Source organism: Ranitomeya imitator, chromosome 8 (genome assembly GCF_032444005.1).
Source record: "Ranitomeya imitator isolate aRanImi1 chromosome 8, aRanImi1.pri, whole genome shotgun sequence".
Classification (NCBI taxonomy): Eukaryota; Metazoa; Chordata; class Amphibia; order Anura; family Dendrobatidae; genus Ranitomeya; species Ranitomeya imitator.
The window spans coordinates 81,345,485-81,373,457 of record NC_091289.1 but is presented as its reverse complement, the minus strand read 5'-3'; the positions used below and the strand labels follow the sequence as shown (position 1 = coordinate 81,373,457).

The following is a 27,973-nucleotide window of genomic DNA, read 5'->3' as shown; positions in this document are numbered from 1 at the left end:
TCTTCTCGGATGATTGGGAGTCTCATGTGAAACAGGTCAGAACGGTTTTTCAGGTCCTGCGTGCTAACTCTTTGTTTGTGAAGGGATCAAAGTGTCTCTTTGGTGTGCAGAAGGTTTCATTTTTGGGGTTCATCTTTTCCCCTTCTACTATCGAGATGGATCCTGTTAAGGTCCAAGCCATCCATGATTGGACTCAGCCGACATCTCTGAAAAGTCTGCAAAAGTTCCTGGGCTTTGCTAATTTTTATCGTCGCTTCATCTGCAATTTTTCTAGTATTGCCAAACCATTGACCGATTTGACCAAGAAGGGTGCTGATTTGGTCAATTGGTCTTCTGCTGCTGTGGAAGCTTTTCAAGAGTTGAAGCGTCGTTTTTCTTCTGCCCCTGTGTTGTGTCAACCTGATGTTTCTCTTCCGTTCCAGGTCGAGGTTGATGCTTCTGAGATTGGAGCAGGGGCTGTTTTGCCGCAGAGAGGTTCTGATTGTTCAGTGATGAAACCATGCGCTTTTATTTCCAGGAAGTTTTCGCCTGCTGAGCGGAATTATGATGTGGGCAACCGAGAGTTGCTGGCCATGAAGTGGGCATTCGAGGAGTGGCGTCATTGACTTGAAGGAGCTAAGCATCGCGTGGTGGTATTGACTGATCATAAGAACCTGACTTATCTCGAGTCTGCTAAGCGTTTGAATCCTAGACAGGCTCGTTGGTCGCTGTTTTTCGCCCGTTTTGACTTTGTGATTTCGTACCTTCCGGGCTCTAAAAATGTGAAGGCGGATGCTCTGTCTAGGAGTTTTGTGCCCGACTCTCCGGGTTTATCTGAGCCGGCGGGTATCCTCAAGGAAGGAGTAATTGTGTCTGCCATCTCCCCTGATTTGCGGCGGGTGCTGCAAAAATTTCAGGCTAATAAACCTGATCGTTGTCCAGCGGAGAAACTGTTTGTCCCGGATAGGTGGACAAATAAAGTGATCTCTGAGGTTCATTGTTCAGTGTTGGCTGGTCATCCTGGAATCTTTGGTACCAGAGAGTTAGCGGCTAGATCCTTTTGGTGGCCATCTCTGTCGCGGGATGTGCGTTCTTTTGTGCAGTCCTGTGGGATTTGTGCTCGGGCTAAGCCCTGCTGTTCTCGTGCCAGTGGGTTGCTTTTGCCCTTGCCGGTCCCGAAGAGACCTTGGACACATATCTCTATGGATTTTATTTCAGATCTTCCCGTCTCTCAAAAGATGTCAGTCATTTGGGTGGTCTGTGATCGCTTTTCTAAGATGGTCCATCTGGTACCCTTGTCCAAGTTGCCTTCCTCCTCTGATTTACAAAGTAACATAGTAACATAGTTAGTAAGGCCGAAAAAAGACATTTGTCCATCCAGTTCAGCCTATATTCCATCATAATAAATCCCCAGATCTACGTCCTTCTACAGAACCTAATAATTGTATGATACAATATTGTTCTGCTCCAGGAAGACATCCAGGCCTCTCTTGAACCCCTCAACTGAGTTCGCCATCACCACCTCCTCAGGCAAGCAATTCCAGATTCTCACTGCCCTAACAGTAAAGAATCCTCTTCTATGTTGGTGGAAAAACCTTCTCTCCTCCAGACGCAAAGAATGCCCCCTTGTGCCCGTCACCTTCCTTGGTATAAACAGATCCTCAGCGAGATATTTGTATTGTCCCCTTATATACTTATACATGGTTATTAGATCGCCCCTCAGTCGTCTTTTTTCTAGTCTAAATAATCCTAATTTCGCTAATCTATCTGGGTATTGTAGTTCTCCCATCCCCTTTATTAATTTTGTTGCCCTCCTTTGTACTCTCTCTAGTTCCATTATATCCTTCCTGAGCACCGGTGCCCAAATTTGATTTGGTGCCATTGTTCTCCAGCATGTGGTTCGTTTGCATGGCATTCCAGAGAATATCGTTTCTGACAGAGGTTCCCAGTTTGTTTCGAGGTTTTGGCGAGCCTTTTGTGGTAGGATGGGCATTGACTTGTCTTTTTCCTCGGCTTTTCATCCTCAGACTAATGGCCAGACCGAACGAACCAATCAGACCTTGGAAACCTATCTGAGATGCTTTGTTTCTGCCGATCAGGATGACTGGGTGTCCTTTTTGCCTTTGGCTGAGTTCGCCCTTAATAATCGGGCCAGCTCGGCTACCTTGGTTTCGCCATTTTTCTGCAATTCTGGGTTCCATCCTCGTTTCTCTTCAGGACAGGTTGAGTCTTCGGACTGTCCTGGTGTGGATACTGTGGTGGACAGGTTGCCGCAGATTTGGACTCATGTAGTGGACAATTTGACCTTGTCCCAGGAGAAGGCTCAACGTTTCGCTAATCGCAGACGCCGTGTGGGTCCCCGACTTCGTGTTGGGGATCTGGTTTGGTTATCTTCTCGTCATATTCCTATGAAGGTTTCCTCTCCGAAGTTTAAACCTCGTTTCATTGGTCCTTATAGGATTTCTGAGGTTATTAATCCTGTGTCTTTTCGTCTGACCCTCCCAGATTCTTTTTTCATACATAACGTCTTCCATAGGTCATTGTTGCGGAGATACGTGGCACCTATGGTTCCATCTGTTGACCCTCCTGCCCCGGTTTTGGTGGAGGGGGAATTGGAGTATATTGTGGAGAAGATTTTGGATTCTCGTGTTTCAAGACGGAAACTCCAGTATCTGGTTAAATGGAAGGGTTATGCTCAGGAGGATAATTCCTGGGTTTTTGCCTCTGATGTCCATGCTCCCGATCTTGTTCGTGCCTTTCATGTGGCTCATCCTGGTCGGCCTGGGGGCTCTGGTGAGGGTTCGGTGACCCCTCCTCAAGGGGGGGGTTCTGTTGTGAATTCTGTGGCAGAGCTCCCTCCTGTGGTCACAAGTGGTACTTCGGCTGATTCTCTCTGGGAGCTTCCGTTTGTGGAGGAAACTGGTACTGCTGCTTCTGAGTTTCCTCCCTCAGGTGATCTGGTGAGGTCGTTAGGTGCTTCTCTACTTAACCCCACCTAATGCTTTGATTCATGCTTCCTGTCAATGTTCCAGTGTTGGACTTGTGTTTCTCTGGATCATTCCTGTGGCCTGCTGCTCTGCATAGCTAAGTGCTTCTTTGCTATTTGTTGCTATTTTTTCTGTCCAGCTTGTCTATTTGTTTTGCTGGAAGCACTGGGACGCAAAGGGTGTACCTCCGTGCCGTTAGTTCGGTACGGAGGGTCTTTTTGCCCCTTTGCGTGGTTTTCTTTAGGGTTTTGTGTAGACTGCAAAGTTATCTTTCCTATCCTCGTTCTGTCTAGAATATCGGGCCTCACTTTGCTGAATCTATTTCATCCCTACGTTTGTCTTTTCATCTTACTCACAGTCATTATATGTGGGGGGCTGCCTTTTCCTTTGGGGTATTTCTCTGAGGCAAGGTAGGCTTATTTTTTCTATCTTCAGGCTAGTTAGTTTCTCAGGCTGTGCCGAGTTGCATAGGTAGCGTTAGGCGCAATCCACGGCTGCCTCTAGTTGTGTTTGGAGAGGATCAGGGATTGCGGTCTGCAGAGTTCCCACGTCTCAGAGCTCGTTCTATTATTTTGGGTTATTGTCAGATCACTGTATGTGCTCTGACCTCCATGTCCATTGTGATACTGAATTGCCTCTCATAACAGGATACCATGTAAACGAACCACATGCTGGAAAAATAATGGCACCAAATCAGAGGAGGAAGGCAATTTAGACAAAGGTACCAAATGGACCATCTGAGAAAAGCGATCACAAACCACCCAAATGACCGACATCTTTTAAGAGACGGGGAGATCCGAAATGAAATCCATAGAAATATGCGTCCAGGGCCTCTTTGGGACCGGCAAGGGCAAAAGCAACCCACTGGCACGAGAACAGCAGGGCTTAGCCCGAGCACAAGTCCCACAGGACTGCACAAAAGAACGCACATCCCGCGACAAAGACGGCCACCAGAAGGATCTAGCCACCAAATCTCTGGTACCAAAGATTCCAGGATGCCCAGCCAACACTGAACAATGAATCTCAGAGATAACTCTACTAGTCCATCTATCAGGGACAAACAGTTTCTCCGCTGGGCAACGGTCAGGTCTATCAGCCTGAAATTTTTGCAGCACCCGCCGCAAATCAGGGGAGATGGCAGACAATATTACCCCCTCTTTGAGAATACCCGCCGGCTCAGGAACACCCGGAGAGTCAGGCACAAAACTCCTTGACAGGGCATCAGCCTTCACATTCTTAGAGCCCGGAAGGTACGAAACCACAAAATCAAAACGGGAGAAAAATAACGACCATCGAGCCTGTCTCGGATTCAACCGTTTGGCAGCCTCAAGAGAAGTCAAATTCTTGTGATCTGTCAAGACCACCACGCGATGCTTGGCTCCTTCCAACCAATGACGCCACTCCTCGAATGCCCACTTCAAGGTCAACAATTCACGATTACCAACATCATAGTTACGCTCAGCAGGCGAAAACTTTCTAGAAAAGAAAGCACATGGCTTCATCACCGAGCCATCAGAACTTCTTTGCGACAAAACAGCCCCTGCTCCAATCTCAGAAGCATCAACCTCAACCTGAAACGGAAGCGAAACATCTGGCTGGCACAACACAGGGGCAGAAGAAAAACGACGCTTCAAAAGCCTCTACAGCCGCAGAAGACCAATTGACCACATCAGCACCCTTCTTGGTCAAATCAGTCGACGGTTTAGCAACAGTAGAAAAATTAGCGATGAAGCGCCGATAAAAATTAGCAAAGCCCAGGAACTTTTGCAGGCTCTTCACAGATGTCGGCTGAGTCCAATCGTAAATGGCCTGAACTTTAACAGGGTCCATCTCGATAGTAGAAGGGGAAAAAATGAACCCCAAAAATGAAACCTTCTGAACTCCAAAGAGACACTTTGACCCCTTCACAAACAAGGAATTCGCACGAAAAACCTGGAACACCATTCTGACCTGCTTCACATGAGACTCCCAATCATCCGAAAAGACCAAAATATCATCCAAATACACAATCAGGAATTTATCCAGGTACTCTCGGAAAATGTCATGCATAAAGGACTGAAATACTGATGGAGCATTGGAAAGCCCGAATGGCATAACCAGGTACTCAAAATGGCCCTCGGGCGTATTAAATGCTGATTTCCATTCATCGCCTTGTTTAATACTCACAAGATTATACGCCCCTCGAAGATCTATCTTGGTGAACCAACTAGCCCCTTTAATACGAGCAAACAAATCAGACAGCAACGGCAAAGGATACTGAAATTTGACTGTAATTTTATTAAGAAGGCGGTAATCAAAACAAGGTCTCAAAGAACCATCCTTCTTGGCCACAAAAAAGAACCCTGCTCCTAACGGTGATGACGACGGGCGAATATGGCCTTTCTCCAAGGATTCCTTTATATAACTCCGCATAGCGGCGTGTTCTGGTACAGATAAATTGAACAATCGGCCCTTAGGAAACTTACTACCAGGAATCAAATTAATTGCACAATCGCAATCCCTATGAGGAGGTAGGGCACTGGCTTTGGGCTCATCAAATACATCCCGATAATCCGACAAAAACTCTGGAACTTCAGAAGGAGTGGAAGACGAAATAGACAAAAATGGAACATCACCATGTACCCCCTGGCATCCCCAGCTGGACACAGACATAGATTTCCAGTCCAATACTGGATTATGAACCTGTAGCCATGGCAACCCCAAAACGACCACATCATGCAGATTATGCAACACCAGAAAGCGGATATCCTCCTGATGTGCAGGAGCCATGCACATGGTCAATTTGGTCCAATACTGAGGCTTATTCTTGGCCAAAGGCGTAGCATCAATTCCTCTCAATGGAATAGGATACTGCAAGGGCTCCAAGAAAAAACCACAGCGCCTAGCATACTCCAAGTCCATCAAATTCAGGGCAGCGCCTGAATCCACAAATGCCATAACAGAATAGGATGACAAAGAGCAAATCAGAGTAACGGACAATAGAAATTTAGACTGTACCGTACCAATGGTGGCAGACCTAGCGAACCGCTTAGTGCGCTTATGACTATCGGAGATAGCATGAGTGGAATCACCACAGTAAAAACATAGCCCATTCCGACGTCTGTGTTCTTGCCGTTCAGCTCTGGTCAAAGTCTTATCACATTGCATAGGCTCAGGCCCATGCTCAGATAGTACCGCCAAATGGTGCACAGCTTTACGCTCACGCAAGCGTCGATCGATCTGAATGGCCAAGGACATAGACTCATTCAGACCAGCAGGCATGGGAAACCCCACCATGACATCCTTAAGGGCTTCAGAGAGACCCTTTCTGAAGATTGCTGCCAGGGCACATTCATTCCACTGAGTGAGCACAGACCACTTTCTAAACTTCTGACAATATATCTCCGCTTCATCCTGACCCTGACACAGAGCCAGCAAGATTTTCTCTGCCTGATCCACTGAATTAGGTCCGTCATAAAGCAATCCAAGCGCCAGGAAAAACGCATCAACATCACGCAATGCCGGATCTCCTGGCGCAAGGGAAAATGCCCAGTCTTGAGGGTCACCACGTAACAAAGAAATAATGATCTTTACTTGTTGAACAGGGTCACCTGAGGAGCGAGGTTTCAAGGCAAGAAACAATTTACAATTATTTTTGAAATTCAAGAACTTAGATCTATCACCAAAAAACAAATCAGGAATAGGAATCCTAGGCTCTGACATCGGATTCTGAACCACAAAATCTTGAATGTTTTGTATCCTTGTAGTGAGATTATCCATCCAAGAGGACAGACCTTGAATGTCCATGTTTACACCAGTGTCCTGAACCACCCAGAGGTAAAGGGGAAAAAAGAGACAAAACACACTGCAAAGAAAAAAAAATGGTCTCAGAACTTCTCTTATCCCTCTATTGAGATGCATTAGTACTTTGGGCCACCTGTACTGTTATGACCTGGTGGTCAGAACAATAATGGACCTGGTGGTTAAGAGAACACGGAATGACCTGATAGTTACTGATAATAAGGACGAGCTCTGGGACGTGGGAACTCTGCTGACCGCAATCCCTAAACCTATCAACCACACTAGAAATAGCCGTGGATTGCGCCTAACGCTCCCTATGCAACTCGGCACAGCCTAAGAAACTAGCTAGCCCTGAAGATAGAAAAATAAAGCCTTCCTTGCCTCAGAGAAATTCCCCAAAGGAAAAGGCAGCCCCCCACATATAATGACTGTGAGTAAGATGAAAATACAAACACAGAGATGAAATAGATTAAGCAAAGTGAGGCCCGACTTACTGAACAGACCGAGGATAGGAAAGGTTACTTTGCGGTCAGCACAAAAACCTACAAAAAGACCACGCAGAGGCCGCAAAAAGACCCTCCGCACCGACTCACGGTGCGGAGGCGCTCCCTCTGCGTCCCAGAGCTTCCAGCAAGCAAGACAACAAATTAAATAGCAAGCTGGACAGAAAAATAGCAAACCAAAGAAATACAAGCTGGAACTTAGCTTCTGATGGGAAGACAGGTCACAAGAACGATCCAGGAGTGAACTAGACCAATACTGGAACATTGACAGGTGGCCTGGAGCAAAGATCTAAGTGGAGTTAAATAGAGCAGCAGCTAACGAATTAACCTCGTCACCTGTGAAAGGAAACTCAGAAACACCCACCAGAGGAAGTCCATGGACAGAACCAGCCGAAGTACCATTCATGACCACAGGAGGGAGCCCGACAACAGAATTCACAACAGAGATCCAGGGAAAAATCCCATAAAGCAGCTATTAACGCATTTTGAAGGAGGCTTCTGGCCACTTAACCCCTCAATATCAATCCCTCATGCTATAGGGAGTATTCCCAGCTAAAAATTAGCCGTCTAAACTGCGTTTCAGGCTGTAACCTAGCAACCGCCTGACAGGGCCTGTGAGACTTCCAAGCCGGAGAGGCCTAACTTCCCGGATAAGGGGCTTATTTCTTCGCCCACTCACGCTCCCTGCGAACTCGGACCCCAATAAAGATCCCTCAGGGAGTCCCCACCTGGCCGATTCCAGAGAGCAGGAGACCCACGGCGGACAGCGCCGCCGAAGAACCGCCGAGACTAAGCGGCTGGTAACAGAGAGCAGGGACTACAGAGCTACGGCACCTCAGACGCAGGCATCACCTCAGCTCCCCTGGCACCGGTATCACCCGAACGGCAGGCTTCAGTCCCTTGCGCCGGAGGACTAGCGGTCACAGAAGCCGCTGAAGCGCCGCCAGGGGTTCATCCTGTCTCCATTCTGTCTTCACCCTGTTTTTCGACGCAGGTCTTCGTCTTCTAGCGGAGATCCCTGGAGATAAACCGTAAGGTCAGTCACACAACTCCATAGATAAATTGAGGCCCCGGATCCATCAGGCGGTCTATGGAGGCCCGAAAATAAGAAAAATAGTCCCCTAAAAATAGGTTTAAAGCACTGTAAGAAGACCTTCAAAGGGTGGATAATTTTAAGAGTCCTCCCCTCATCGGCCCTACAAAAAACAACTCCAGGAGCGGAATATAAGTGTGATTTTATTAAATTATTGTCCCACACAATACAAGTCTATGGGAAGTAGTTCCGGACTTTTTTCTCAAACACCAGGAACAGGCGGACAACCCCAAGACTTAAATCCTCCGCCAGTGCTCTCTAACCGAGACCATGTGCAATTCGAGATCTAAGGGGAAGGCTAACCCCGCTACCCCAATTAAGACACAATATGGACAAAAACAGGACAAACCTTTAGGCCGCAGAGAACAAGAGAATAACAGGGCTAACGCAATTTCCTCTCCTAGGCGTAGGTCAAGATCTCCACGGAGAGATACGCCTCGTTTACTTGAATACGGGTCCAATACTAAACCCTTTGGCAGTAATTCCTCTCCTAATAAAATGGATTCTTCTACTAGTCTGAAGAGAATGAATCCAAGATGACCTAGTAAACAGGATAATGAACAGAATGGATGAAAAGCTAGAATCTCTTGCAAAGAGAATGAAAACAGAAATGGACTCCAACTTCCAAAAATATTGTGATAAGGTCGACAAGATCGACAAACAATTGTCAAAACATGAGGAGAGGTTAAATAAGCTCGAACATAGATCATCAATTTCTTTTGACTAATTGGACCGGCTCAACCTAGAGATGAAACACCTACGCTCCAAAATGGCAGATCTAGAAGACAGAAGCAGACGAAACAATCTAAAAATAAGGGGCATTTCCGAAGATGTGACTCAGGAACAGCTGTCGAATCACCTCAAGGTTATCTTTAAATCGGCCTTGCCTGACCTTTCAGAGCTGGATCTGACGATTGACAGAGCGCATTGGTTGCCTAAACCTCCTAAGGTTTCTGCAGACTTGCCAAGAGATACTATCCTCAAACTCCATTTTTTCAAAACCAAAGAGATGATACTCGACTATCTAAAAGACAAGAAGAACTTTCCAGAGCCATACAAGGAATTAAAGGTTTTCCCCGACTTTTCAAAAGAAACCTTGGAAGGCCGAAGGGAATTCAGCTCTTCGTGATAAACAAATGGGGCTTTCCGTGGAAACTGTTAATTTCATACCGGGGAAGAACCATACCAATCTTCACCATTAAAGACGGACTGAACTTCGTTAGATCACTGAGTAGAGAATAACCAGACGATGGTTGGAAGGAAACATATTCTCAGCCATCCCTTAGGGGCAGGGGCCTTCGTCTCAATCGCTATTGAGATTTTTCCCTTATTCCCGCCCACTCTTAATAACCACATTCTTCTTTTTCAGGTAGTTCTGAGGACCTACTTGTGTAGACTTGGTGGATAGTACACTTATCACTGTTGATTATTGCGTTTAGTGCAATTTTATCTTTCAGGTCCTAAATAAATGTTCGCCGAGACTGCGGATCGTTAAAAGAAATTTCTACTACGGTACATAAGTTGTTGCTATGTTTTGTTCTTCTGTGTAATTTTTTTTTCAGATTTTAGAAATCCTAAGGTTTAAAGTACTATTCCCTAATACAGCGAAGCGGTTAAAATGACCATAAAGATTCTTTCCTACAACATTAGAGGGCTGAACAGTCCCCAAAAGAGGCACACTATATGGAGAGAGTTACTCAAATCCCAGGCGGACATCGCCTGTATTCAGGAGACAAAGTTTTTGACAGGAAACCACCCCTACTTTAAACATCGCAGCTTTCCTCACATTTTTGAAGCTTGCAATTACAGTAAAAGAGCTGGGGTGATCACCTTGGTCAAAAATACTGTCCCCTTTGAGATCCTTGAGGAGTTTGGTGATGCCAAAGGCAGATACCATATTCTGATCTGTGTCATCAATGGTCAAACATGTACTCTGGTGAATGTGTATGCACCAAATAGAAATCAGGTTAGATTCCTGACAAAATTGTTGAAGAGAGTTACTGAGGTAAAAAAAGGGACTCTCATACTTTTGGGAGATTTCAACATCACACCAGACAGGACCCTAGACTCTTCCTCGGACTCTAGACCAGCCTCAGATAACCTGGATTGGTGGCTGGATAGAAACGAACTTTATGATACTTTTAGATGTCTGAATTCCTCATCTAAGGAATTCACTCATTTCTCTACAGCCCACCAATCGGCTTCCAGGATAGACTTGATCCTAACAGACATTATCTCTCTTGAGAAGTTCAAGAAGGTTCACATTGGAGATAGACCGATATCCGATCATTCCCCAGTTATTGGCGAGATACTTTTTGGTCAGTCACTAAGAAACATAAGGATGTGGAAATGCAACTCCACTATTACCCATGACCCCATTCATTTGGCTACGATTCAAAAAGCTATTGATAACTAATTTATCAAAAATATCCCAGAATCCACCAATCCATCCGTTAACTGGTGTGCCCACAAGGCCATTATCAGGGGCATCATAATGAGTATATCTTCCAAAAGAAAAAAAGAAAACAGGGAAAAAATACGCAAATTGCAAAAAATCTATACGTGAGTTGGAAAAGACTCTACTAGGCCTTTCTTCTCCCTCCCCTAAGAAACAGTCTGATTTAACATGTTTAAGGCAAGAACTAAGATCCTCGCTTTACTCACCATATGAAGCAGCTCTTAATTCCTCAAAATACAAGTTCTATTCATCATTAAATAAACCTACCCGATATATGGCAAACAGGATAAAAAAAACTAAGAACCCAAAACAAAGTTAATAGAATCGCTTCTATGGAGGGCAATGTCACGCTATCCCATCCTCAAGACATAGCCAATGAATTCTCCAAATATTATACTATACAACTTAAACTTAGATCCATCTTCACCTCCCCCAAACGAACTCTACATCAAGACATATCTTGCAAACATTGAGCTGCCATCCCTAACTAATGACGACTTAGACTCACTGTCAGCGTCTTTTTCCACCCAAGAGGTTGAAGATACTATCAATCACCTCGACCTTCATAAGTCACCTGGGCCAGACGGCTACAATAATGCCTACTATAAAGCCTTTGGAAAAGTTTATCTCCGCATCTCGTGAAGCTTTTCAACTATGCTTCAATGACAGGAGCTTTCCCACCAGAGATGTTGGAGGCCTCTATCATACTAATTCCAAAACAATCAGGAGATCCCATGTCTCCAAGTAGCTACAGACCAATATCCCTTTTAAACACAGATATAAAAATATTTTCAAAAATCCTGGCCAATAGGCTGAGTTACATTTTACCCAACTTAATAGCCAATGACCAAATGGGATTCGTTAAGAGCAGACAACCAGCCGATGTTACAAGGAGAATACTAGACTCCATCAAACTCACCAACTCAACCAGGAGCCCAACAGTTTTTATATCACTAGACGCTGAGAAGGCATTCGACCGTATTGATTGGTGCTTTCTCAAACAGGCCTTAATCAAATTTGGATTTAACAGTAACCTCATTACCACATTTATGACATTATACAAAGGCCCTACAGCTAGACTCACCTGCAATAACCATGTTTCGGATGCATTTGTCATTAACAACGGTACGAGACAGGGATGTCCCCTTTCACCATTACTCTTTAACTTAGCATTGGAACCGTAAGTGGAACACAGACTATTATACGCTATTACTCAAACAGAGTACATCTTGGTTTTCAGACCAGAATGCTCCCGCATGGTACGACATGGAGATAGAAATTAATAAAGGCAAACACCCTAAATCTCTGGTTTTTAAAGCTATATCTAGTCTGAAACCAAACACTTCAACGCACCCAATATTCCAAGCAATCTCCTTGGCTTGGTCCAGGATCTCCAGAATAGATGGTCATAGCCAGAAATTGTCTATGCTACATAAACTGCCTCTAACTTTTATCTACTCATCTTTAGACCAAACTATACCCTCCCATTGGGCGGATTTTAAAATTCACACACTGGGCGATATTTCAGATGGACCCAATCACCTGAATTTCATCACTCTAAAAAACAAATTCAAGATACCATCATCTTCCTTCCATGATTACATGTCATTGAGGGAACATGTTAAGTTGTTTCTAGATATCAAACTGAGATTCTCAGAGGCATCTCTAATAATATTGGTCAATCCAAATCACCGAATTTTCTGGAGTCACAAGTTTGTCTACGATAGCTTTAACAAAGACACGTCTTTTATCAAAAGCACTTTCATGCTAGCTTGGGAGAAATCCCTCAATCACACCGCTTCTACAGATGACTGGGAAGAGGCGTTCTGGATGTCTTACCATTCCACAATATCTACGTTTCTTCTGGAGTCGCATTCCAAGGTGTGCTCCAGATGGTACTATACACCATCTAGGTTGACACACATAAACACTTCTAATTCTCCACTTTGTTGGAGAGAATGTGGCCACAAAGGAGATTTATTGCACATTTTCTGGAATTGTTCCATTGTTGTTGCTTTTTGGTCAGAAATCTCTTCAATAATCACTAAACTTTTAGGTTTCACATTTACTCTCACACCCCAATTAGCTTTACTTTCTTTAGATAATAAACTCCTAGATAGTTCTCTGCAACATATTATCTTCACATATGTATGGTCGCCAAGAATTCCATCGCCTACCATTGGCAAAGCCGCACTCTACCCAGCTCTGGCACCATTATCAAATTTATGACACAGCACAGAGCACTTGAGCTTAAGTTCTCTCTATCCAATAATGGATTTGATAAGTTCTATCGGAAATGGTACAAATGGGATCAACTTTTCATGCTTTGATCACTTATTCTCTTGCCTCTATAACCTTCTATAACCGATAGCTCTTTATCAAGGCCTTAAATATGTCTTATTATTGCACTTTTTGTTTCTGATTGTACATTACAGTTGTTGACCACAATGTTGTTTTCCAAGGGCTGCGCCCCTTGCTTTATTCAGGCTAAACTGTTGCCAATTTGCAACTCTATGTTAATGTTATGTTTTGTTCTGTTATGTCTACTTCCCTCGCCTTCCCAATATTCCCTTGGCCCATTTCATATTTCCTTCCTCCCCCCTCCCCCTCTTTACCCTTGTCAAAACAACTAAAAATATTGGAAAAGAAAAAAAAAATTAGTTTGCCAGCGGACGGAGAAAACGTCCAGAGGAACGTTTTTTCTGTCCGGCGGAAAACCACACAGCGACTGATCCGGCCAAAAACGTATGGTGAAATGACCGAATCCCATGACCGGATCCAGTTTTTCACACAAATCAATAATTTTTCCATTCTGGAATCTCTAGGCTACTTTCACACTTGCGTTTCTTTGAATCTGTCGCAATGCGTCGTTTTGGGGAAAAAACGGATCCTGCAAATCTGCCCGCAGGATGCGTTTTTTTTCCCATAGACTTGTATTAGCGACGCATGGCCACACGTTTCGTCCGTCGTGCACTGGATCCGTCGGAATTTGGCAACATGTCGTCTGGAAAAAACATTCAATGTTACGTTTTTTGTCTGTGTCGGAGAAATGTGTCGCGACGGATCCTGCGGCATACGTCATTGGATAGAATGGATGCCTATGGATGCAGGATTCGTCGTGACACGTCATGTAACAGAATCCAGCGCTGGAATACTTTTTTTTGACAATGAGCATGCTCAGAATCAGGATTTAGTAGACAATTGGCCAGACAGCCCCAAATCTATATAAACCTGGCCTGGGGCGTCACCCGCAAATGTGCCAGCAAGACTCCTGCAAGAAGACAGCCAGAAGCCAGCAGCCAGCCAGAAGACAGCCATTACCCCAGCCAGAGGTCTGCCATCAAACTGCCAGCATCCAGCTATAAGCCTGTATCCAGCAGGGGCCTGCCAGTGTGCAGCCAGAAGCCAGCATCCAGCCAGAGGCCTGACAGTGTGCAGCCAGAAGCCAGCCAGCGTCCAGCTAGAGGCCTGCCAGCCAGTGTGAGTCCTGCCATTTTTGCGTGCGTCTGTGTGTGCATGCGTGTGTGTGCGTCTGTGTTTGTGTCAGCCTGTGTTCATCTGTTTGTGTTTGCATGCACACACATGCATGCGTGCATGTGTTGTGCGTGCGTTTGGGTGCTTTTGTGCGTGTGCATGCGTTGTGCGTGTGCCTGTGTGCTTTCATGCGTGTGCATGCGTGCGTCTCGGTGAGTGCATGATCGCTACTTCCAACAGGTGGCGCTATAGAGTTTAAGTCCTCTTTTTCTCAGAAGAGGCAATTTGCATATTATATTTCCCAGAGGAGCATTGTACGGCAAATAAGCCTCCTTACCTTGACAAGCCAGAGATGGTATGTCACTCTCCATAAGGAGAAACGATACCCCTTAGACCCCAGTCCAGAGCCTCTCACCTAGCCAAATTAGTTCTCATGCTTCGCACTGACGAGGGCCAACAGCCTGAAACACCGTGTCTGCGAATTGAGATACTAATTGGGCTTTTATTCTAAGTCGTATTGCATGACTCGTTAAAGAGTTGATTGTGACTTGTAGGATCGCTACTTCCAACAGGTGGCGCTATAGAGTTTAAGTCCTCTTTTTCTCAGAAGAGGCAATTTGCATATGTCTTTTTACAGTGATGTATTTAACAAGTAGTGTGGTCTGTGCAGCATGTGGTTTCAGTGTGTGTGTAATGGTGTGAGCGTGTGTGTTGCATGTGTGTTTGGGTTTTTTCTTTAATTTTTTTTTTTAAATGTATTGTTGAAAACATTTACAGTTAACCCCTTCATGACCCAGCCTATTTTGACCTTAATGACCTGTCCGTTTTTTGCAATTCTGACCAGTGTCCCTTTATGAGGTAATAACTCAGGAACGCTTCAACGGATCCTAGCGGTTCTGAGACTGTTTTTTCGAGACATACTGGGCTTCATGTTAGTGGTAAATTTAGGTCAATAAATTCTGCGTTTATTTGTAATAAAAATGGAAATTTGGCGAAAATTTTTAAAATTTCACAATTTCACATTTTGAATTTTTATTCTGTTAAACAAGAGAGTTATATGACACAAAATAGTTAATAAATAACATTTCCCACATGTCTACTTTACATCAGCACAATTTTGGAAACAACATTTTTTTTTTGCTAGGAAGTTATAAGGGTTAAAATTTGACCAGCGATTTCTCATTTTTACAACGAAATTTACAAAACTATTTTTTTTAGGGACCACCTCACATTTGAAGTCAGTTTGAGGGGTCTATATGGCTGAAAATACCCAAAAGTGACACCATTCTAAAAACTGCACCCCTCAAGGTGCACAAAACCACATTCAAGAAGTTTATTAACCCTTCAGGTGCTTCACAGCAGCAGAAGCAACATGGAAGGAAAAAATGAACATTTAACTTTTTAGTCACAAAATTGATCTTTTAGCAACAATTTTTTTATTTTCCCAATGGTAAAAGGAGAAACTGAACCACGATAGTTGTTGTCCAATTTGTCCTGAGTACGCCGATACCTCATGTGTGGGGGTAAACCACTGTTTGGGCGCACGGCAGGCTTGGAAGGGAAGGAGCGCCATTTGACTTTTTGAATGAAAAATTGGCTGCACTCTTTAGCGGACACCATGTCGTGTTTGGAGAGCCCCCGTGTGCCTAAAAATTGGAGCTCCCCCACAAGTGACCCCATTTTGGAAACTAGATGCCCCAAGGAACTTATCTAGATGCATACTGAGCACTTTAAACCCTCAGGTGCTTCATAAATTGATCCGTAAAAATGAAAAAGTACTTTTTTTTCACAAAAAAATTATTTTAGCGTCAATTTTTTTCATTTTCACATGGGCAACAGGATAAAATGCATCCTAAAATTTGTTGGGCAATTTCTCCTGAGTACACCGATACCTCACATGTTCGGGTAAACCACTGTTTGGGCACATGGTAAGGTTCGGAAGGGAAGGAGCGCCATTTGACTTTTTGAATGAAAAATTATCTCCATCGTTAGCGAACACCATGTCACGTTTGGAGAGCCCCCGTGTGCCTAAACATTGGAGCTCCCCCACAAGTGACCCCATTTTGGAAACTAAACCACCCAAGGAACTTATCTAGATGCATATTGAGCACTTTAAACCCCCAGGTGCTTCACAGAAGTTTATAACGCAGAGCCATGAAAATAAAAAATAATTTTTCTTTCCTCAAAAATGATTTTTTAGCCTGGAATTTCCTATTTTGCCAAGGGTAATAGGAGAAATTGGACCCCAAATGTTGTTGTCCAGTTTGTCTTGAGTACGCTGATACCCCATATGTGGGGGTAAACCACTGTTTTGGCGCACGGCAGGGCTCGGAAGGGAAGGCACGCCATTTGGCTTTTTAAATGGAAAATTAGCTCCAATCATTAGCGGACACTATGTCGCGTTTGGAGAGCCCCTGTGTGCCTAAACATTGCAGATCCCCCACAAATGACCCCATTTTGGAAACTAGACCCCCAAAGGAACTAATCTAGATGTGTGGTGAGCACTTTGAACCCCCAAGTGCTTCACAGAAGTTTATAACGCAGAACCATGAAAATAAAATAAAAAATTTCTTTTCTCAAAAATGATTTTTTAGCCCAGAATTTTTTAATTTTCCCAAGGGTAACAGGAGAAATTTGACCCCAATAGTTGTTGTCCAGTTTCTTCTGAGTACGGTGATACCCCATATGTGGGGGTAAACCACTGTTTGGGCACATGCCGGGGCTCGGAAGTGAAGTAGTGACGTTTTGAAGGCAGACTTTGATGGAATGCTCTGTGGGCGTCACGTTGCGTTTGCAGAGACCTGATGTGGCTAAACAGTAGAAACCCCCCACAAGTGACCCCATTTTAGAAACTAGACCCCGAAAGGAACTTATCTAGATGTGTGGTGAGCACTTTGAACCCCCAAGTGCTTCACAGAAGTTTATAACGCAGAGCCGTGAAAATAATAAATATGTTTTCTTTCCTCAAAAATAATTTTTTAGCCCAGAATTTTTTATTTTTCCAAGGGTTACAAGAGAAATTGGACCCCAAAAGTTGTTGTCCAGTTTCTCCTGAGTACGCTGATACCCCATGTGTGGGAGTAAACCACTGTTTGGGCACACGTCGGGGCTCAGAAGGGAAGTAGTGACTTTTGAAATGCAGACTTTGATGGAATGGTCTGCGGGCATCACGTTGCGTTTGCAGAGCCCTTGGTGTGCCTAAACAGTGGAAACCCCCCACAAGTGACCCCATTTGGGAAACTAGACCCCCCAAGGAACTTATCTAAATATGTGGTGAGCACTTTGAACCCCCAAGTGCTTCACAGACGTTTACAACGCAGAGCCGTGAAAATAAAAAATCATTTTTCTTTCCTCAAAAATGAGGTTTTAGCAAGCAATTTTTTATTTTCACAAGGGTAACAGGAGAAATTGGACCCCAATTATTGTTGCGCAGTTTATCCTGAGTATGCTGGTACCCCATATGTGGGGGTAAACCACTGTTTGGGCGCACGTCGGGGCTCGGAAGTGAGGGAGCACCATTTGACTTTTTGAATACAAGATTGGCTGGAATCAATGGTGGCGCCATGTTGCGTTTGGAGACCCCTGATGTGCCTAAACAGTGGAAACCCCTCAATTCTACCTCCAACACTAACCCCAACACACTCCTAACCCTAATCCCAACTGTAGCCATAACCCTAATCACAACCCTAACCACAACCCTAATTCCAACCCTAAGGCCATGTGCCCACGTTGCGGATTCGTGTGAGATTTTTCCGCACCATTTTTGAAAAATCCGTGGGTAAAAGGCACTGCGTTTTACCTGTGGATTTACCGCGGATTTCCAGTGTTTTTTGTGCGGATTTCACCTGCGGATTCCTATTGAGGAAGAGGTGTAAAACGCTGCGGAATCCGCACAAAGAATTGACATGCTGCGGAAAATACAACGCAGCGTTTCCGCGCTGTATTTTCCGCACCATGGGCACACAGAATTTGGTTTTCCATAGGTTTACATGGTACTGTAAACCTGATGGAACACTGCTGCAAATCCGCAGCGGCCAATCCGCTGCGGATCCGCAGCCAAATCCGCATTGTGTGCACATAGCCTAATTCTAAAGGTATGTGCACACACTGCGGAAAACGCTGCAGATCCGCAGCAGTTTCCCATGAGTTTACAGTTCAATGTAAACCTATGGGAAACAAAAATCGCTGTACACATGCTGCAGAAAAACTGCACGGAAACGCTGCGGTTTACATTCCGCAGCATGTCACTTCTTTCTGCGGATTCCGCAGCGGTTTTACAACTGCTCCAATAGTAAACCGCAGTTGTAAAACCGCAGTGAAATGCGCAGAAAAACCGCGGTAAATCCGCGATAAATCCGCAGCGGTTTAGCACTGCAGATTTATCAAATCCGCTGCGGAAAAATCCGCAGAGGACCAGAATACGTGTGCACATATCGAAACCCTAACCCTAACCCTAGTTCTAATCCTAACCTTAGTGGAAGAAAAAAAAAATTCTTTATTTTATTATTGTCCCTACCTATGGGGGTGACAAAGGGGAGGGGGGCCATTTAGTATTTTTTTTTATTTTGATCACTGTGAGGTTTTATCACAGTGATCAAAATGCACTTGAAACGAATCTGCCGGCCGGCAGATTCGGCGGGCGCACTGCGCATGCGCCCGCCATTTTGGAAGATGGTGGCGCCCAGGAAAGGAGACGGATGGACCCCGGAAGGCTCGGTAAGTATGATGGGGTTGGGGTGGAGCACGGGGGGGGTGGATCGGAGCATGGGGGGGTGGATCGCAGTGCGGGGGGGGTGGATCGCAGTGCAGGGGGGGTGGATCGCAGTGCGGGGGGTGGGATTGGAACACGGGGGGAGCGGACAGGAGGACGGGGGAGCGGAGCACAGGACGGAGGGGAGCGGACCACAGATCGGAGGGCTGGGGGGGCGATCGGTGGGGTGGGGGCACATCAGTGTTTCCAGCCATGGCCGATGATATTGCAGCATCGGCCATGGCTTGATTGCAATATTTCACCCGTTTTTTAGGTGAAATATTACAAATTGCTCTGATTGGCTGTTGAAAGTGAAACTGCCAATCAGAGCGATCGTAGCCACGGGGCTAAAATACAACTCCTCCGGTCCCTGCAGGCCGGGTGAAATTACAGTTAACCCTTTCACCCGGCCTGCAGGAGCCCAATCCGGCCATGACGCATATGCTGCATCACAGGTCGGAATGGCACAGGTTTTCATGACGCATGCGCTGCGTCAAAGGTCGGGAACGGGTTAATGTACTTGTATTTAAAATAAAGAGCATTGTAGCTCCTAATTGTGATGGTAAAAAAATGAAAATTAGAAAAGACTAAAAATGTTTTATTTAAAATGTCCGTAGTATCACTTCATAAAGGTAAATTTTAAACTGTGCTGTATGTACAAATGTACACATATGCAATACAGAGTTGGTTGAGGGTTTATTTTTTAATATAAAAGGTTATTGAAAATTTTTAATAGGTTTTTTTATTTAAGTAATTTTTAAAGGGATCTTTTCAAATCACATATGTGGTCAATACATTTTCAACTGGTGTTTAGGCATTTAAATTTTACATGAGGGTATTTTTTTTTGGGGGGTGGGGGGAAATGGTTTTACTGCTTGCACATACTATTGAACTAGGTAATCCAGCTCAGACTGGTGTGCCTTGGGTATATTTTTGGGGGTTGTTTCTCAAAACTTTGTTGGCCTGCTTGAACATTGCTCAGATCATTTGAGCAGGGTGGTTTTAAAATCTTTTACATTAGCTAGGTTGGGGGGTTTGTGGGTCTAAAGGTACTTTCACACATAACGATATTGTTAACGATATCGTTGCTTTTTTTGACGTAGCAACGATATCGTTAATAAAATCGTTATGTGTGACAGCGACCAACGATCAGGCCCCTGCTGGGAGATCGTTAGTCGCTGAAGAAAGTCCAGAACTTTATTTCGTCGCTGGACTCCCGTGGACATCGCTGGATCGGCGTGTGTGACACCGATCCAGCGATGTCTTCACTGGTAACCAGGGTAAACATCGGGTAACTAAGCGCAGGGCCGCGCTTAGTAACCCGATGTTTACCCTGGTTACCATCCTAAAAGTAAAAAAAACAAACAGTACATACTTACCTAACGCTGTCTGTCCTCCAGCGCTGTGCTCTGCACTCCTCCTGTACTGGCTGTGAGCGTCGGTCAGCCGGAAAGCAGAGCGGTGACATCACCGCTCTGCTTTCCGGCCGCTGTGCTCACACAGACAGTACAGGAGGAGTGCAGAGCACAGCGCTGGAGGACAGACAGCGGTAGGTAAGTATGTACTGTTTGTTTTTTTTACTTTTAGGAAGGTAACCAGGGTAAACATCGGGTTACTAAGCGCGGCCCTGCGCTTAGTTACCCGATGTTTACCCTGGTTACCGGCATAGTTGGTCGCTGGAGAGCGGTCTGTGTGACAGCTGTCCAGCGACCAAACAGCGACGCTGCAGCGATCCGGATCGTTGTCGGTATCGCTGCAGCGTCGCTTAATGTGAAGGGGCCTTTAGTATAAATTATTTATACTTACAGATCCACCAGGGACCACAGCCAGCAGGGACTGAGCCAGCAAGCCACTTTCCTGATGTAAGTATTAAAGACCACAAACCTTCTAATTCAATTTGTATAGTAGCTTACAAGTGTCTTTATGCTTACAGATACACCAGGGACCACTGAGCAAAAAAAAAAAATGTCTTCTTCCGGGAGCCCTCCTCCACAGCGTTTGCGTAGTGAGGTAATTTAAAACATTTTAAGTTTTTGGTGTTCTTGTTAAAATTTCTGTTAAACACTATATGCATTAATTATGTTTTCACAGGAAGCGGAAGCAGCCGAGGGCCTCTCAGAAGGACATGGGATGGGTGGAGAAATGCTAGGAGCGGGCGCATAGAGTGTAAGTTGTGCCAAAACAGTTGCTTCACACATCACAGTGCACCCAACACATACAAAACAGATCATCATACATTACCGTACACATATAACATATACCTACATCCATCATAATTATTTTTCCTTTTTTTTTTTTAGTCTCCTGCACCTTCTGGCCAACGCCATGAAGGTCCTCCCAGCCGCTCCCAGAGTCGGCGTCGTAATCGCCGCAGCGGTCAGCCAGCAGTGAGTTGTTTTTTTTTTCCTCTTGGTACTTTTGTGTTTCAGTGTACTCATTTTTTTTTGCTCTTTTCACAGTCTTCACAGCGTGCTCCCGACTCAGATGGTGAGGACGGTGGACTTGGTGTGGACCGCCTCATCGAGGAGGTCCGCGAGCGGGAGCCGCTGTGGAATATGGCTGACCGCAGGCATGCAGATCAGTTTGTCACACGTCGTCTCTGAGGGGAAGTATGAGACAATGTTGTGGCTAAGTGGGAGGACCTTGATCCAAGGCAAGCAGACTCGAGAACGTAAGTAGTCACATTTCAGTAATTTCTGGAGCAGGACGGAATGTGTTGTACTTAACCCATTTTTTTATTTCATTCTTCTCTTTACAGATGAAAGGGTTATGAAGCGGTGGCGGTCACTCAGGGATCGCTTCAAGAGGGTGTTTAACCAGGAGATGCAGGCCCCGAGTGGCTCAAGAGGACGACGAAGGCTGTGGTATAAGTACAGCTGTGCCCTGTCCTTCCTCCGGGAAACAATGTTGAGAAGAAGGTAAATATTCAACAGCCCACTGAATAATTCACCATGTTTACTGGTCTAACCTTTTTTTTTGTTTCAGGCAGGGCTTTTTCCTATCAATATATTAATTGATTTTTTTCTATTATTTCACAGCACCTTCTGTAGCACTCAGGAGCCTGCTTCTACCTTGGATCACTCTGGAGTCTGCCACCATGGGCCACGTCGGTAGACCCCATCCCTCTGACCCCTTGCCTGGCCCTTCCAGTACCTCTGCCACATCCAATTCAACCTCCGCCAGCGCTGGAGCATCATCGCAGACTTCGTTACATGAAGCTGCTGGTGAAGAGTTAGCGTTCCCTTTACCCCACCCCTCTGATCCTGCCACCTCTAGAACACCATTAGGTTCAGGGCGGCAGCGACAGAGGGGTCAGGAAAGGCGTTGTGCTCCTGAGTTCCTATATCTGAATGCATCCTTCCAGAACGCTTTCAAACTTTTGGGAGAGCAAGTGACTGCTGGGTTCAGCATGGTGCAAACACGCATCAGTGAACACAGCAGTCACTTGGATAGGCTGCATTCAGATGCCAGAGAATCTCCAAACCTTTTTTTTCCATCAATGCTCAGCTCAGGAGCATGGAAAAGCTAATTCTTGACCAGCAGATGCAGGTAATGCAAGGCTGCCATGCTGCTCTAGTGCAGGTCATCACCCAAGTCCCTCCAACTCCCACACAGCCAATGTCTCTCCTACCAACCCTTTCCAAACCACTTGTCGTTTCCCAACCCAGGCCCAATTCCCAACCCAGGCCCAAATCCCAACCCAGGCCCAATATCAAATGTCCAACCCAGTTTCCTTCCCTGTCAAATTTTCCTTCCCTGTTTACTTTGCCACCTACACCAACACCACCCCCTGTCCAATCTGACCTCCCTGCTCAGCCTCATGTTTTTCCCTCCCTTCCACTTCACATCAACCCCAACCCTGTAGGATTTCCCCCACTAGCAATGTGGTCCAACCTTCTAGCCCCTCCGTTAGTATCTCCACCCCACAGTTTACAGATTTGTAAATTTTTTCGTGTTGAGGTTGTTTAATGAAAAAAAAAAAGCCACAAAAATTTTTTTAAGCTAAATTGATTACAGAAAGTTGTAAATAAAAAGTGTAATAAAAATTTGGTTTTGCTTAAAAAAATGTATTGTCAAGTGTCTTCATTTAACTACAGGTCCTTCTCAAAAAATTAGCATATAGTGTTAAATTTCATTATTTACCATAATGTAATGATTACAATTAAACTTTCATATATTATAGATTCATTATCCACCAACTGAAATTTGTCAGGTCTTTTATTGTTTTAATACTGATGATTTTGGCATACAACTCCTGATAACCCAAAAAACCTGTCTCAATAAATTAGCATATTTCACCCATCCAATCAAATAAAAGTGTTTTTTAATAACAAACAAAAAAACCAACAAATAATAATGTTCAGTTATGCACTCAATACTTGGTCGGGAATCCTTTGGCAGAAATGACTGCTTCAATGCGGCGTGGCATGGAGGCAATCAGCCTGTGACACTGCTGAGATGTTATGGAGGCCCAGGATGCTTCAATAGCGGCCTTAAGCTCATCCAGAGTGTTGGGTCTTGCGTCTCTCAACTTTCTCTTCACAATATCCCACAGATTCTCTATGGGGTTCAGGTCAGGAGAGTTGGCAGGCCAATTGAGCACAGTAATACCATGGTCAGTAAACCATTTACCAGTGGTTTTGGCACTGTGAGCAGGTGCCAGGTCGTGCTGAAAAATGAAATCTTCATCTCCATAAAGCATTTCAGCCGATGGAAGCATGAAGTGCTCCAAAATCTCCTGATAGCTAGCTGCATTGACCCTGCCCTTGATGAAACACAGTGGACCAACACCAGCAGCTGACATGGCACCCCACACCATCACTGACTGTGGGTACTTGACACTGGACTTCAGGCATTTTGGCATTTCCTTCTCCCCAGTCTTCCTCCAGACTCTGGCACCTTGATTTCCGAATGACATGCAAAATTTGCTTTCATCAGAAAAAAGTACTTGGGACCACTTAGCAACAGTCCAGTGCTGCTTCTCTGTAGCTCAAAAGTGGCTTTACCTGGGGAATGCGGCACCTGTAGCCCATTTCCTGCACACGCCTGTGCACGGTGGCTCTGGATGTTTCCACACCAGACTCAGTCCACTGCTTCCTCAGGTTCCCCAAGGTCTGGAATCGGTCCTTCTCCACAATCTTCCTCAGGGTCCGGTCTCCTCTTCTCGTTGTACAGCGTTTTCTGCCACATTGTTTCCTTCCAACAGACTTACCATTGAGGTGCCTTGATACAGCACTCTGGGAACAGCCTATTTGTTGAGAAATTTCTTTCTGGGTCTTACCCTCTTGCTTGAGGGTGTCAATGATGGCCTTCTTGACATCTGTCAGGTCGCTAGTCTTACCCATGATGGGGGTTTTGAGTAATGAACCAGGCAGGGAGTTTATAAAAGCCTCAGGTATCTTTTGCATGTGTTTAGAGTTAATTAGTTGATTCAGAAGATTAGGGTAATAGGTCGTTTAGAGAACCTTTTCTTGATATGCTAATTTATTGAGACAGGTTTTTTGGGTTATCAGGAGTTGTATGCCAAAATCATCAGTATTAAAACAATAAAAGACCTGACAAATTTCAGTTGGTGGATAATGAATCTATAATATATGAAAGTTTAATTGTAATCATTACATTATGGTAAATAATGAAATTTAACACTATATGCTAATTTTTTGAGAAGGACCTGTATGGTAATAAAAAAAAGGTACACAAACATAAGATGTTGTAAAGGTATAACATGTTTGGTTTATTAATTAACATACCAAACATTAGGGAAAACTTGGTGTCAAGATTATCATAAGACTCGGTACATAAACATTATTGGCATAGACATCAAAGAAACATCTCAAACTATGTAATCTTGCCATGGAACTCGGCCTTCAGGTGATATAAAATAATCAGCGAAGTGGTCCCTCATTCTGGACACCGAACCTGCGGTACAAATAAAGTTGTTTTGATAATCCCACAAGGTTGTCTGACAGTCCTCATCCATGGAAACTGGCTCCTGGGAAATAACATAATTGTGCAGCACCACACAGGCCTTTACAATCTCATCCACAGTCTCTGTCTATAGTTTTATGGCGGTTAGCAGTACTCGCCACTTTGCGGTTAAAATGCCAAACGCGCACTCCACCACTTGTCTGGCTCTAGTTAAACTGTAGTTAAACACTCATTTGGTTTGGGTCAATCCACTGCTTGCATAAGGTTTCAGTAGGTGTGGTGACAGCTGGAATGCCTCATCACCAACACAGACAAATGGCATAGGTGGTCCAGATGTTCCCGGGAGTCGTCTTGGTGGTGGGAAATCATACGTGTCTCCATATAGACAACGGCCCATCGGAGAAGTTTTGAAGACTTGTGATTCGTTTGAGCGGCCATAGGCTCCAATGTCCACAGCAATACATTTACAATTAGCATCCGCTCTGGCCATAAGTACTATCGAAAATTACTTTTTGTAATTATAGTACTCGGAGCCAGATCCTGCAGGTTTTGAAATCTGGATGTGTTTGCCATCTACAGCACCCAAGCAATTTGGGAAATGGCACAGTTTTTCAAAATTTTCCTCACTCTTCAGCCAGATGTCCATAGTCGGATTTGGAATGTATTCCTGGTGCAACGTATCCCAGAGTGCGCGGCAGGTCACTTTCACAATTCCGGAAATTGTTGATATTCCAAGGCGAAACAGGTAATGCAGGGATATTAGGCTACGTTCACATTAGCGTCATGCGACACAGCGTCACCGACGCAACGCACAACGCAACTGAAACGCACGCAAAACGCACCATTTTTGACGCATGCGTCGAACGGATGCGTCGTAAAACGCAGCGTTTTTTGTGCATTTTTGTTGCGTTTTCCCAAAAAACGCAGCGTTTTACAACGCATGCGTTGTCAATGATGTAATCTTTCAACACAATTTAGTGTCTAGACACTAGATAATACCACCAATGAATAGAAGAGGGTGGGTCTAGTGTCTAGACAATAGATAATGCCACCAATGGGTAGATGAGAGTGGGTATAATGGAATTGTGGTATATATACCCCGGCATAGATTAATTCCAACCATACAGCATCAAGATGGATCGTCCCATGGAGAGTATCTACCTCAATATGGAGCTGGATTTTGCCCTTGCTATTGCTTATGCTATTGCCTGTCATGAACAGAGGAAAAGAGACAAACTACGGAGAAGGAGTCGTCGGCGTTTTTGGCTACACCCTATATTGGAAGTCCGAGAGAGTCGTGGAGCCTACCATTGTCTGTTTGGCGAGTTAAATGACAACCAGGAGAAATACTTTGAGTACACCAGGATGTCTCAAAACAGCTTCCGATATCTGCTGCGTCTGGTGGAAGGAGCCATTTCCAGGCAGGACACGCAGCTCCATAAAGCAATTTCCCCCGAGGAACGTCTGCTGGTGACTCTACGGTACGTAATGAAATGTGAAGGATTTATGTGTTCTTGCCATTTTTTAAAGTAACGCGTTTTGGTTTTGTGGGGTGGGGGATTGTAATTAAAAATGAAAAATTCTTTCATAACAATTTAATTAATTATATTTATTTATTTTTCTTCTTGTCAGTTTCCTGGCTACCGGAGAGACCTTGAGATCACTGCATTTCCAGTTTAGGATTGGAGTCTCCACACTTTCTGGTATTATTGCCGACACATGCCGCGCATTGTGGGACAACCTCCGGGAGGAATTTTTACCCATCCCTACAACAGAATTATGGCAGGCCAACGCCCAAAAATTCGAACAAGTGTGTTCTTTCCCTAACTGTATTGGAGCCGTGGATGGGAAGCACATTAGGATTACCAAGCCTTCAAGAAGTGGATCTCTGTTTTTTAATTATAAAAAATACTTTTCCACCGTGCTCATGGCAATTGCAGGTGCGGACTGCAGGTTTCTCGCTGTGGACATTGGAGCGTTTGGCCGTGCAAATGATTCACGGACATTTAAGGAGTCTGATATGGGCCGAAGATTATACGATAATTTTAATTTCCCCCAGCCACGACCTCTTCCCAACACCGAAGGCCCGGCCATGCCATTTGTTGTGGTTGGGGATGAGGCTTTTCAAATGAGTGGCAACCTACTTAAACCATACTCCAGTTGGGGGTTGGACCGCACCAAAAGTATTTTTAATTATAGACTGTCCCAGGCCAGAAGAACTGTGGAATCCTTGTCTCCAAATGGCGTATCTTAGGATCCGCTATAAATTTGAAAATTGAGACAGTGGATGAGGTGGTGAAGGCGTGTGTGGTTCTCCACAATTATATTATTGATAAAGAGAGAGTCAACGTGGAACTCGATGAACCCATACCAAATCCATTGCCTGATTATCAAGATCATCCTCTGCGGACAACTGTGGAGATTGCTCATATGAGGGACCAATTTGCTGCATACTTTGTTTCAGATGTTGGGAGTGTTTCATGGCAAGATCAAATGGTTTAATTCATCTTGGTATTATGATACAATAAAAACACTGTCATGTAAACACTGTTGAGTCCATGTCATTTTACCAGCCTATGTAAGGTTATTTAAATGTTGTTAATGTCCCCTGATTTTATAATGCGTTGTGTTTTGAAATAAAGTTCTTGTGCCTTTCCGTTTTCACAAAACAAATCTCCCATATGTTTTTCCATAGTAAACAAATTTTAAAATCCAATGTTATATAAACTAATGTGTGTCCCACAAAATTTATGTGAGCACCAGTACCCAAATGGACTGTGACAAAACAACAAAATATTTCAGCCGTGTGTTCCATAGTTTTGACATATAACATGATCGGCTCCCACCTTGTCAACCATTTTTAATCTTGCAGACGGAACCTGGCTTGACAAGGAGGGAGACGATCATGTTTGCACAACTCTACAGAGTTAACACTATTGCACTCAGGATGCTAGTATACGTCCAGAGTCAAATAGTGGCGACACTGTGAACATTGCTACCACCTCACCTGAACAATATTCT

General features: G+C 44.5%; 1 protein-coding gene across 2 annotated transcripts in view; it reads right to left on the bottom strand.

Moving 5' to 3' along the window:
- Nucleotides 1-27,973, bottom strand: part of LOC138647839 (transcription factor 20-like) — a 421,475-nt gene that overhangs the window by 209,526 nt on the left and 183,976 nt on the right. The gene's annotated exons all lie outside the window — the stretch shown is intronic.